This window comes from Seriola dumerili, unplaced genomic scaffold (genome assembly GCF_002260705.1).
Source record: "Seriola dumerili isolate Sdu_G_001 unplaced genomic scaffold, Sdu_1.0 BDQW01000306.1, whole genome shotgun sequence".
NCBI classification, from domain to species: Eukaryota; Metazoa; Chordata; class Actinopteri; order Carangiformes; family Carangidae; genus Seriola; species Seriola dumerili.
In genome coordinates this window covers 1,346,432-1,358,242 of record NW_019174561.1, presented here as the reverse complement: position 1 = coordinate 1,358,242, position 11,811 = coordinate 1,346,432, and the positions used below count along the sequence as shown (strand labels likewise).

Here is an 11,811-nt window from a genome sequence, read left to right as displayed (position 1 = left end):
TTAGGTAATGCTAACATCATGCCTCTCCCTCCAGCATCACCATGATGTTGACTTTTTTCACTGCTAAAAAATCTGTAGTTTTTACCGTTCCTCTCTGTGCGCCTGTCAGTCAGGGTGCTCATAGTCTCCTCTCTAACCTCATCTCCTCGACCTCAATGGAAACTGTCATGAGGTCAAAGACGTGAAGGAGGATTCATAAAGAATGAGGAAAAGAATCTGACTGCACTGACACTAAGAGTTTTTTTAAACTAGCTTTATTTATAACACCTGGAGGGTAAATCCTCCTTTAACCACAGAAGGAAACAGGATTAAAATGTTAAAATGAGAAAACATGAAAGAAAAAGACAAATAGAGATAGTTCAACCATTAAAATAATAATTGAATAGAAATAATGAGCTGAGAATAAATTATATTCAGACATAAGTTTATAGTTTCCTGACATTTTACATGTTTGTTAAGTAAATAAAATTCATGTTTGGGTCTTTCCACAACAGGAGGATTCAGTCAAACAACATGAATGTATAGACTATAGTATTTAGTTGTGATGATGATGTAACTATAGATTCATCAGCTCGTTCTTCATGACGACTCCTGACTGACTGAAAGAGAATAAATCTGTATTTATGGATCTGAGCTTCAGTCCATCAGACAGAAACAGCTGCTCTGTTTCTACATTTATGTGGCTCTGCTGTGGTTTTAAATGTTGCTGCAGCAAGGAATTGTGGGACGGCATGTCTCCTTTCCTTTGGTAAAGGAAGCTCCAGTGTTTCCTAAAGGAGATGAGAGAGGAAGCAGTGAAGCTCCTCTCCTCACTCTGATCCTGAAGTTGCTCAGAGACTGAAGATCATTTCTCTCAGTCTGAAGCTTCATCAATAAAAAGACTTTTCGACACAGACCCAGTTTCAACCGTCATCCTCATGTTGAGCTAACGTTAGCTTGAATAAATGTGACCTCAGCAGAAGGCAGGTGTTGACATGTTGCCAAACCTGCATGGATCAGGGAATAATGTTTGTAGTCTGATGATGTAACTGCTCGTTGTTTTCTTGATGATTTCAGTCCCAGTCTGACCAGAGGTGACAGGAGCTACGTACAGGTTTATAGCTGCTCAGTTAGGACATCTCTAACACACACACACACACACACACACACACACACACACACACACCATCAAACACAGCACACCACACAGCACAACACAACACCAACACTGGACGTGGAGGCTCAGTGGACGTCTTTACCTCTGACTGCTCAGCCTTCTGTCTCTTCCTGGATGGACCCCAGAGACACAGCAAGACTGACAGACTGACGTCAGAGTGTGTGTGTGTGTGTGTGTGTGTGTGTGTGTGTGTGTGTGTGTGCGCGTGTGTGCGCGTTATATGCTTAGAGACACAGTATAACTGAGAGCCACAAGCTTCCCGGCCAACACATGGTCTGAAGTGTAGCTCATCGTCTGTTAGTCCTATGAAAACAATCAGATGTGAAAGCAGCAATAATCAATATTTATATGATAACAATGTCTCAATGAATGATTCAATGAATCCTCATCTTCAGTTAGATTTACTCATTTATAAGACAAAGTGACTTAGAGGTGACCCTTCAGCAGAGGAAGACATGTGGTTTAAGTTCATCTAACAGACTTTAAAGGCATGGATGGGGATCGAACCCATGATCTTTGGTTTACGAGACCAACACCTTACCACTTGGCCACCACGCCTCTATGCCACAGTCTGTTTCAGCCTCAGCAAGAACAAGGAAGAACGTGGAGGTGAGATTCAGCTGCAGGAAACAACTGCAGGAAATATAAATTAGTATTTTAGTCCCTGAGGCTGTGATTATAAATTTGGTTTTAAAAAAGTGGCGTTATAAAGTTCTATTCATTTTACAGGTTTTTTTTACATTATGCTAATTAGCAAAAATCTGAACTTTTAAGGTCCTAGAGGCTTTTTGTAGAGATCATGGAGCTGGAGTCATTGGTCAAATTTCAAGTCAATCATACAAACAAGGTGAGGGGCCTGAACTTAATTACAGCGCCACCATGTGGCCGATTGGACTCATATTTCTTTGGAAGCTGATGCTCATCATTTCCAGTCATTGTGGAAACACTTCATGTTTCTAGCTTAGGGTTGTTCGTTTTTGGTGGCCTGTCGACGGAAATGTCCCTGTTTTTAACTGTGAATTAAAAACAGATATCTAGTGTTATAGTTATCCAATCAGTTTTTTCTTTTTTTTGTTATCAGAGAAGAAATTAGCTGCTTCACTCATTGGTCAGGAGTTCATAACCAGGCAGTAAACTAATGAAAACAAACCCCCCAGCCCAAACTTGAAAACATTTTTATATTGAAAGAAGTGAAGAAGAAGAAGATGTTGCCCCGACTGTCTGCGATGGACTTCACACAACAATATTCACAAGAATACTTGCATGAAAAATGACTTTGACTCTTTTAATTGGTGTACCCTTACAGACTTAAGGAATATAAATAATCGAGGAATAAACAGAAAATCGGACTTCATGATTACTTCAAAGGTAGTGAGTCGTCGTTTTAGTTACTGTGGTCAAAATACATGAAACTGGGACTGTCCCCTTTTTTTATTTCATAGATAAAAACATTAGATATTTTAACGATGTATTGACTGAACTGGAAATGTTTCTGTTTTTTATTCCAGAAATCTGGTCACCTTGTTCCAGCTCGTTCCAGCTCTGAGCAATTTGATAAAATCTGGCAGAAAAATAATAAGGATAATAATAATAAACCTGAGAAAATTGAGCTTGAGAACTGAGCATAAGTGTTTGTGTGTGTGTGTGTGTGTGTGTGTGTGTGTGTGTGTGTGTGTGTGTGAGAGAGAGAGGGATGAAGAAAACGAGGAGGAGAATGACAGAGACCTGCTCTACTCTACTTATAAAAGTTTCAATGTTAATACCCAGCGAGGCAGGATTATGATTATGATGGAATAACACACATTCAACTGCATAATCTCAGTGGACTACATGGCTGTGTGTGTGTGTGTGTGTGTGTGTGTGTGTGTGTGTGTGTGTGTGTGTGTGTGTGTGTGTGTGTGTGTGTGTGTGTGTGTGTGTGTGAGAGAGATCTGGGAGTTGGAATGATTTCAGAAATAACTGACTGAACAGTGATGAGATCCTGCATGTTGTTCCCTCCGTCTGTTCCTTCATTATTTCTTTCCCTCTCTCCGCTGCTCTCTGTCTTCCTCTCTGGGTGGTCTTGTCATCTCACATCAGTGTCAGCTGATCCTGACGCTGCTGCTGCGACTTGCAGTTGCCTTGGCAACGGCCCGGTTTGTTCGGGCAGGCAGCCGAGTAATAAGGCTGGATGTGATGTGACCTCCGTGTCCTGATCCTGATCACAGAGTCCAGGTCAAGGTTCAGACATGGAAACATGTTCTCTCTTCATGGTCTCTGGAGTCCTTCAACTCCTTTAATTAAAGCTCTGCTGGAGGCTACGTTAGCTGCGGCTAGCATTATCACACCTGAATCTCTGTTGGTGGTCGAGTTGCATTGTGGTTAATGTAGGCGCAGGTTTTGACATGAAAGCCCAACAAAATGTGGGACTTAAACATGCGTCACATGAAGGACAGCACTGACTGAATCTGGTGATGTGTTCCCGTCTTCTTTCTTTCTGATGTGTCCTTTTGAGGGACAAAAATTAAATTTAATGTCAATGAAAAGTTAGAAATGAAGACAGAAAACGTTGTCCTGTCTTCTCTTGATCTCTTCCCTCCACTCCTCCACAGTCTTTCCACCAACAGTCACAGTGTGACACACCTGCAATGTGAGTGAAGTCAGTGTCAATCCTTCTGGGTTGGACACACTTGCTACAGATGTATGACGTTGGCAGCCGGAGGGTTTTTCCTCCAGGCAGCGGCCCCCGCTCTGCCACAGCAGCTTCAGGTCACCTTCCTCTTCCTGTAGGCTCTGGTCCTGAGTCCTCAATTCAATTTCAAGAGCTGGATGTTGGTGTGAGCCATCAACCTGGGGCCGGCCAGCACTGCCTCTCTGATGCCACATAATCCTTGAGACTGAATGACCAGCGAGTCCTCACGGTCCCTCTGGACCACGTGGCCACCGGGTGAAGACGCAGAGCTGGTTGCAAACGGCCTCCACCAGGCGGCTAACACTGGCCCAGTTAGCAGGGCCCGAGTTCAGTCCAAGAAGACAGCTGAAAGATAATCAGAGAGCAGTGTGTGTGAATATAGATCTGATATTCATTAGAGGAAACAGTGATATCTGAAGTGAATCTCACCTCTGGAGACTCTCCTTCCCAGGACAGGAGGTGTTCTTCCCCGTCGCTGCCTTGAACTGTCACCTGGGCTGCCTCTCCTGGTCTCTGGGAGGGAAGACAACTCGCTCTTCCTCCTGCTCTGTCTGGCAGGTGTTGCCAGGAGCTTGGAAGTACTTGGCACTGGCTTGAGGAAAAAGGTTCTGGATCAAAAATTAACGCATGAAATGATAATACACAATATACTTAACCACAAGCTATGAGACACACGCATGTACCTGGTTAAGGTGGAAACCAGAAGGCTGACCCCGCCCCTTTGTCAGTCTACCAGTCTCTGTACAGCTGCACCTGCTGGGTCCTGAATGCAGCTGGTGGCTCCTCTGTGTCTCCATATGTCCTGGATGCAGAGAGAATCCAGCAAAGAGACGTCCAGGGTGACGTGGAGATCCTGGATGAGGAGGCCGTCTCCTCTGCCCCATGTGTCCTCCTCCAACAGTGGAGCCTCCACTCCTCCCAGGAGATCCTCTGGATCACCTTGGCAACAGTCAGGCCGAGCATCCTGTGCTTCCCCTCCAGCTCGGACCACTATGCCTCAATGTGACAACAGGCTCCTCCGGGGGTCCACCTCCAAGATGTGGCGTCATCAATTCAGCCGCCATCCTGGAAAGCAAACACACCAACATTGGTAACCAAGGCAACTGTTTCAGAAGCAGCATCAGCGAGCTTCTTTGTCACCTGGAGAGAGACAGAAAGGTTTCACATGTTAATATTAATATTTGTGTGTGAATTTAGTACACACAGCAGTGGTGTGAGAGCAGCTGTAAGAACATAAACTCTGCCTGAATCACACCTCATCCTAGAGACACTTCCTGGTGGGAAAGAAAACTAGAGATGGCTGTTGGACAGATCAATCAGTTAGACACACAGTGCATTTAGAAAGTTTTCATTTTTTTACATTGTATTATTTTGAACAATCTTACAAATCGTTAAATTCATTCGTCAATGACCAATCCCAGCCAGCTAGCTGCTAATGGTAGCACTGAAGTAAATGGGTGGCAGCTCTATGTACTGTACGTGCACATGTTGATTGCTGCCATTATCATCATTATCATTTATTGCAATTATAATATATCATTGTAAGCATGATAATTGTTATCAATAGCCTTGATTGATCAATTATAATTATTTTTACACAATCACAAACAAAATGTCACTTGTCTATCGTGCTTCATGGTTAAAATTTAAACCTTCTGTTTGTTCATTTGTCACCAGTGAAGATGCTAGCTATCCCCCCCTTGTTATTTTGCAATCACCTTCTGTTTGTCCCAGACAAACCAATAAAGAAAAAAAAAAAAAAAAAAAAAAAAAAAATGCTAAACGAGAACGGTGGCTAGCTCGCGCCCCCGACTTAGCCCAGGCTCAAAATGATTTTGAGCTTATAAAGTATGTTTACAAATAATTCCAATAATTGTAGTTGTAAATCAAACTTTGTAAACCTGGAAAATAAATCTGCAGGAGAAATTCAAGTTTGTGCATGTGAAAACAAATTGTACTTGAGGCAAAGAGATTTGTATTTGTTAAGACAGTGTGAATCAAACTGGACAAATGATCAGTGGTGCTTAAACAAAGACACAGGGAAAGAAGAAAAGCTTTTGTGGATGTGTGTGTGCAGACACAGCAGAAAACTGTAAAACTCAGCAAGTGTGCGACATCTCTTCTACACATACAGAAACTTGAATTTGTCATGCAGGTTTATTTCACAGGTTAACAAATGTTGATTTACAACTACAAACATTGGAATTATTTGTTAGGGTCACTTTACAAGCTCAGAGTCATTTTGAAACTAATTGGAGCCTGTATGTATGGGGTGGCGTAATGCACGTGACTTACCTTTTCTTGCTGGGCAAGGCGTGGTTCTGGCCCGAGGTGGATTCATCCCTATAAAAACACAAAAGGAAAAATAAGGATATAAGCAGCTCCTCTTTTAACTATGAAATGTTTTTGAAGCATTCTTAGGACTTCAGAAGATAAAAGATTCATCAGTCATCCATTTTAACCTCATTTAGCATATACTGTAATAAAAACAAGACTTTATGACTAAATCTGAACAAATGATACATGTACATGTGAAGAAGACACAAAAACACTGAAAGAGGAAGAGCTTCTGTCTTTGTACACATGCAAAGCACAAAACTGTAAAATGTGGTGCTCAAAATTCCTGCAAGTGTGTGACACTGAGGTTACAAGTAGAATTTAAATTCTGGTGTGAAAATAGGATCTAAATACTTGTAACCTCAGTGTCATACACTTGCAGATTTATGAAGGCAAGGGGATACTGCAGGACACATGGGTGGTCCTTGGCAGGCTACAGCAACATGAGGACGAGATGATGACATCATCACAAAGACTCAGAAAATAAGGTTCATTGCCAAGCAGGTTTTCACTTACAAGATATTTGGCTTGGTGTAGTATCCAATTAACGTATTCAGAGGAGAGACTGAAAAATAAATAAATAAATAAAATACTGCAACAGTCAAATATAAATATACATATAACACAGTAAAAACAATACTACACAACTATGTACAAAAGTGTTTTAGAATGACAAAACTCCTGCTGGGCAAGATGTGCAGAAGGTATTGATTAGGGGATGAGGTGCAAAAGATCACAGTATAGACTTTTGTCTGGACTCTCTGCTGTTGGTGAGACAGGTGGAGGCGGTATTGCATCTGTACTGGCTCAGGTCCTGATAAAGACAGAGGGATGCTGAAATCTCCTGAGATATAAAAACCAGGTGTTATTGGTAAATCAAATTTACTGATTTAATTTATTGCGTAACCAGGAGGGTAAATAAGTAAACAAATATACTAACAAGGCAAGAGGATAACTGAAGTAGGGGAACAGGAGCCAACAAAGAGCCTAACTATGTGATTCTAACCAATCCAAAAACACAAGAAGCAGCACCCCTGTTCTTAATGTGTCCAACAGTCTTTTTCTAAGGGTGTGATGCACAATCAGAATTTTAAACCTAGCCCAGTCCCCAACAATCAACACCAGCATCTCAAACCAAATCACAAAGTACACACAAATGTTCACAAAGGCGGTACAGAGGCAAGCTGCCTATCATGTCAGCTGCCACTAATGATGTGCGGGCCAGGCTCTTAAACTCTCTTCCTCTGATGATTTAACGGCAGCAGCTGTGGTGAGGACTGACAGGATCATTGCTGCACCAATAGGAGAAGTCGTGGAGTCGGAGGCTCCTCCTCTCTGCTCTGACAGGGACAAGTAATCCATCAGTTAGTGTTAAAATGCCCGAGCTTTGTGCAGCAACAGGCTGTAATAACAAGAACAACTGTAGAGAGAGTCCTTGCTATGCACAGCCGCCTACACCGGCTACCTGACCGCAGCAGGCTCCTGGATACACGGTACGAAGTCACTGCTAACACAGTTAGCATTCATAATTCAAGGTAAACTTTATATCTTAGTGTTAAAATAATCTCAGTAGCTAATTGCATACATGTCCACATTTGGTAAATATCACATATATGAGGAGAAAGCTTGTAATATTAGCTGAAGTTACTGTGTGTAAGCTAACTGTGTGGTGTAACCGCTTGTATTAAAACCACAGACTGAGGGAAAACATGTTATAACGTGTTTTAAAATGAGTTCTGCAAAGCGAAGGTGACGTCACCGACCTTAGTGTTAACAGAGACAGCGGGTTGTCAATGTCGGTAAGTCACGGTCACTAAACGATCCCGTTATTACAGTGAACTGTCGTGTCTGGACGAGCTGTTAAAGAGCAGAGCAGCGGACGTGTGTGTCGTGTTTGTTCATATTAAGTTTGGTTCAGTGTTAGTCGGCTAGTTTTCAGCTCTAGTTCATTTCATTATTGATGACAGGAGTCAAAACATCTGTTGGAATGATTCTGTCTCTGTCAGAATAAAGAACATCACTGAGAGCTGAGAACCATCATGACATGTGCACCTGCACAATGACACCAAACTGAGTATTAGTTTCTATTCTATTGTTATTTCATGTAAAACGGTTCAGCAGACTGTTTATTACAACTGAGCTGAGGGAATAATGTATTTTCAGATATCTGTGATCATCTAATCAGAGTGCTGTTTCTTTGGTCTTTTTCTCTGTACTCTACAATATGATATTGATATGATTTCTCTCTATTATAATGTTTTTTTCCATCCAGCCAAGGTCTGGATCTTTGGGGACACCTACAACCTCTTGCAGCAATGATGGAGGCCCTGCACCACCTCCACCTGCAGTGTCCACACATGAAGATCTTCTCTTCCCAAACATACACACAGTGTCTTATATGATAATATAGTATTTTTTAATGTAACACTTGTGGCCATAACATTGTTCAGTCTGATCAGCTGTGCTCTTCCTTGTTCCCTACACCCTCACTGTCGTATTACACTCTCTGCCCCATGTCAGACATACAATCACATGACTTTTGGACTCCACTGTAGCTGTAACAAACTGTCAATAGTTTAAAACATTAGAGTTCATATTTCATAGTCCTCAGCCATTATAGTTAATATCAGTGTGCTGTTCCAACAGCATCACTTATTTAGAGGGAGATTGTTACTGGAGCAAATAAATATTAACTGTCTCACACATTAGGACTCATGATGAATAATGATTATACTTGTTACTAAAGATTCTGTTGCACTGTTGATTCAACTACTTCTTTTTATTAAGCAAACTTACATATGACAGTGAAATTCAGCTTTAACTTCATCCACAACTATTTTTTAATTTTAAATAGTTAGAGTTGATTGTAAATTGTACACTACAGTATTTAATTAATCCATTTATTAGATTCTTTTATACATGTTTCCAGTGTTGTAAATTGTTTAAATTAATGTAGTTTATAATGTCCAATAAAGTTATTTATGAAGCTCTTGCTTTAACTTTGTTGATGGTTTTTATAGAACACATCTGGTATGAATCTTCACAATAGTAACACGTACAGCATTGTGTGACTATTTCTATGTTAGCTTTAATCAACAACATAAATACTAGAAATATTTAAATGTTGGTCTGACAACACTGACAGTGAAGGATCATAAAACAATCTAATGTTAATCTGTAAATACTTTCACCTGTGGAGGTGGTGACAGTGCTAGAGATGATCCATCACTTAATCACTGTTTTTAATATTTATAAATTCCTGATCTTAAAAGTGTTGCTACCATCACCTGTCAACACAGCAGAATGAAGTTGCAGGTAAGAAAACTGAACCTGTGAATACTGAAGACAGAAGAGTTATTAGAGGCTCTTTCTACCATCATCATCATCACAGCACATTAGAAGACCTAAGGATGTCCATGCAGTCTCCCTTCTCTCACAACCAGATGAATGGAAACAAATGGGCTGCTCTGTCCATGAGGTCCTCCTTCTGTTGGCAAGAGATCACTCAGTTTTCACAGTGTGGAAACCTTTCAAATGACAATAAAACACAAACACTTGAGTTAAGATGCGTGTGGTCACAGTTAATCACAAATATCGATCAGCTGTCAGAAGGTTGCATGAATGTCTGCTTCAGTTGAGGACTCGGTTTGAGTATTAAATGAACAATCTTCTATTGACAAATATTTCTACACATTTTGTGTACTTAGTACTAACTCGGTCATCGGCGAAGTAAAACAGAGACACACGGTCACGTGAGAAACACAAACACGTCGTTAGATTTTTAACGTCCATTAAATTCACCTTTTTTTATTGGGCTTACTGAACACTCCACGGCTAACCCAGGTTGACCAGGTTATCAGCTAACGCTAGCATAGCGGCTAGCTTGGTTAGCAAGGTGCATCTTCACGCTGAACTGTGATATTAAACGGGAATGCTAATTTTGGCTACAAAGAAACAGGCTTAAAACAAAATGTTTGACTTACAGCAGAAAAACTGAGCCGACTCCTCTGAGTGTCTTTGAGAACAACTGAACGCAGAAACAAGATTTAGCACGAAACAACATGTTGGACGCTAAACTTTGATGATGAAACACAATGACAAATCAAATGTCCGACACATTGCTCTGACGTCATATCCGGATAACGGCGGTCCCTCCTGGTGTCAATGACGCGGTAGCCACGCCCTAAAGCCACTCTGCCTTTAACGTCTATTTTCTTTTTAAATAGGACCATAATTTAAAAAATGAACATCATGTTGTTTGAAGAAAACTTCAAACTAGAGATTCAGAGACCATAAACACATAACGAATCAAATAACGTGTAGTGGGAGTGCTGCTGCTGGGTGTCTGTGCTCCTCACTGCTACTCGTCTCCTGTTTCCTGGATCATTTTAAATCTGCGAAATTTTATTTTTGAGCGAAATTTGGTTGTAGGAGTTTTATAAGGAGAACTGGAATATTAGGAAAGGTCGGACGAATCTGTTTTGGGTCACCTAAGAGAAGTTAGTGAATTTATATCTCTGCAAAAAATATCAGGTAAGAAAACACATTTACTCTGTTGTTTTGGTGATGTTGTTTGGTGTTTTGTCGTTTATTTCGGATTAAAATAATGCTTAGACGGATAAACACATGTCATTAAGTATGGTTGTTAACTGCGTATTAACTTGTTAAAGTGAAAAGCTAACTGGATTAGCGCGCTATATAGTATGCACTAAATCTCGTGTTAGCTCGCAACAGCTAGCCATAATAACAGCATTTTTCAATAAGGAGCTAATTTAGGTATTCCTTGTGTTATGTTTGCCCTAAATTAACAACGAAAACTTGCATCGTAGACAAAGCCAGTGTTAATGACCACAACCTGATCTTCATAAAGGCAAATTTCTCATATCTTCAGGGATGTCAGTATGCTTCACTACAGTGTTATGACACAGCTAGTATTTTAAACACATGACTCCTTGCCCAGAGTCTGCTGAAGATAGGCTTGCGCGAGTATGCTTGTGATGTCAATTGTTGGGGCTTTGTAAGCGCTCAGATCAGACTCTTTCAACCAATTCTTAAAACATGTAACTTCATAAAGTAATGGTAAAATAGAGTTAAATCATGAGCTTTCAAGACTTTACAGTGAATCTTAGTGTCTCCTGTTATTTCTTTTCCCCCCCAGATGCTCCAAGGATCCAGACTGATTACTGGCAGTTGAAGGTGGATTTTTCTTCATCTGCTCGTGCAACCTCACTTCTGTAAAGATTCATTGACCTTTGTGGTAATATGTTTAATTTGACTTATTAATACACTTATAGTTGGATTCTTACAAAAAGATAGTATAATGTTTTCCACATATGTTGTCAAACTATAATGAGAAGACTGGTGAAAACAGATCAAACTGAATTGGAAGAAACAAGCTAAAAACACACAGACCACCCCCTCAGCCTCCACAAGCCCCCCCCCCTCTTTCAACGGTGACATCATCAACCCTCCTCAATTAATAGGAACCTTAAACAGGCAAAGATAGACCAATGGAGAAATGCCAGTTTTTAGTTCTTGCAGATCATCCCCAAGGGCTCTGAAGAACTATTTGTGAATAATTGGTTTGATATTGTAAATTACATCTGAATATAATTAAATAAAAAGGTTAAAGTCAATAGTGGTGCGT

At 40.7% G+C, this 11,811-nt stretch overlaps 1 non-coding gene across 1 annotated transcript; it reads right to left on the bottom strand.

Moving 5' to 3' along the window:
- Positions 1 to 1,642: 1,642 nt before the first annotated feature.
- On the bottom strand, positions 1,643 to 1,714 carry trnat-cgu. The gene has a single exon. It is a non-coding gene; the product is annotated as a tRNA-Thr (tRNA).
- Positions 1,715 to 11,811: the final 10,097 nt, after the last annotated feature.